This window comes from Carlito syrichta, unplaced genomic scaffold (genome assembly GCF_000164805.1).
Source record: "Carlito syrichta isolate Samal-C Ts95f unplaced genomic scaffold, Tarsius_syrichta-2.0.1 Scaffold317135, whole genome shotgun sequence".
NCBI classification, from domain to species: domain Eukaryota; kingdom Metazoa; phylum Chordata; class Mammalia; order Primates; family Tarsiidae; genus Carlito; species Carlito syrichta.
The window spans coordinates 31,968-34,141 of NW_007261231.1; positions in this window are offsets into that span (position 1 = coordinate 31,968).

The following is a 2,174-nucleotide window of genomic DNA, read 5'->3' on the forward strand; positions in this document are numbered from 1 at the left end:
ATCAGGACTAGACCATAATATTATGCTCCAAAGACAAATTAAGTAGTTTTATAAAGGGTCACTGAGTTGATCTGAAGAGGCCTCTGTGATGGCTGTTGTTTGCATTAAGATGGAACTCATTTTAGATCATATTGACATCTAAATTAGTAAAATATGAATATAGCACATTGCCTTTTAAGTGTCTGCAAACTTAATTCAATTGGAAGATGCAAAAAACAAAAACACACGTCTCTGTCAACAGCAATACATTTTCTAGACAATTTCCTACAGAGGTCATTTAGACCATTAGATCTCTTGGGACAGCAGGTTTCCTGACTTCTAACTGTTTATATATATTTTGTTTTTCTTATTTTCTGCATGACAGCCTTTTGAATAAAATTGCATCTTTGTCTTTCTTAATGTATCTGCGTGGTAACCATATGACTGGATCTGTATATATATCATGGAATTTCCTGGGTCTCCAGTGTTTTAGTCATTGGTCTGAAGCTATGTCATGACTCCTCTTTGTTTCCTCCTGTCATCCTTCTGACTGGATCAGTGAACTTGACTTTTCTGAGTTACAGACTGCCAGTATGCTATCTGGTACTGTATTATTGTACTTCCTTTCCCATTGTGTGCCAGCCTTCTGACCAGAGCAACATCTGGCACTTTCCTGAATCTTTGCTTGCCAGTCAGCTGACAAGAACTATACCATTATTTCGCCTGGGTCTCTAGGCCACCAGCCTCTTTACTGAAACTACACTCTTGGCTGTCCTTGGTCACCAGGATACCAGCCTCTCAATTAGAACTGCAGTGATGACTTACTAAGTTACCATCCGGAATCCTGCACTGCAGATCTTAGATATCACAGCTTCCATGTTTCTATTAGCCAATTTCCATGCCATTTCTTTTACTTCGGGTAGTTTGGGATATACTTGAATCCCTCCTCACCCAGTTATTTAAGTTGTGCTATTAAGATATCAATTTGTGAACCAGGCTTCGTGGCTCAGCCTATAATCTGACGCCTTTGGGAGGCTGAGGTGAATGGATTGCCTGAGCCCACGGGTTCGAGACCCACCTGGGCAGCAAGACCTCATCTCTACAATAAATCAAAAAATCAGCCAGGCATGGTAGCTCATGCCTGTAATTCCGGCTACTTGGAAGGCTGAGGTGGAAGGATCGCCGGCGCCCAGCAGGTTGATGCTACGGTGCCTGGGAGCGGCCACTGCACTCCAGTCTGGGTGACAGAGCGAGACTCCAACTCAAAAAAAAAAGATATCAATTTGAAATCTTTATTTGAAAATGTATGTATTTATGTATGGATGGATGGATTTTTGAGTCATATTCTCACTATATCATCCCAGATCACAACAATCCTGGCTAACAGCAGCCTTGATTTCCTGGGCTCAGGTGATCCTTCCACCTCAGCATTCCAAGGAACTGGGGCCACAAACCAACACCAAAAGGCCCAACTAATTTTTATGTTCACTTTTATGTTGATGTAGAGATTAAGTCTCACTATATTTTCCTGGCTCGTCTAAAAGACTTGACTCAAGTCTTCTGCTCACCTAAGCCTCCCCAATGGCTAGGATTATTGGTGGGAGCCACTATGCTCATTTATATTTATTTATAAATTCATATACATATATATATACATATATACATCTATCATATATATTTCAGTATTACACATTTTCTTCTGAGCGCTGGTAATCTCATAATGTTTAAAGGATTCTGATGTATATTTATATGTTATATTTATTTTCATTGCTCTCAAGGCATGCTCCAATTTTTTTTGTGATTTAGTTTTTAATATGCTACATATTTAATACTGTGATTTCTAATTTCCACATTTGAAATTTTTTATTTTTCATTATATATTTGCCTTTTAGTTTACTGCTATGCTGATCATATTAATTACTTTATATTATTTCATTTTAAATCGGCTGAAGGGTGTGTATCTGTGTGTGTTTTCTTACATATAATGTATTTTGAAAGAAGCTCCATTTGTACTTGAGAAAAATGTCCATTCTGCTTTAATTAATTGGAGTATTTTGCATATATCTATATAGGGTAACTGTGCTGTTTAAGCCCACTATTTCATTAATTTTATTCTGGATATAGTGTCCATCATTGAAATTAGGGTACTTGTTAATCCAACTATTACTTGAGAACTCTGTTTCTTATTCAATTTA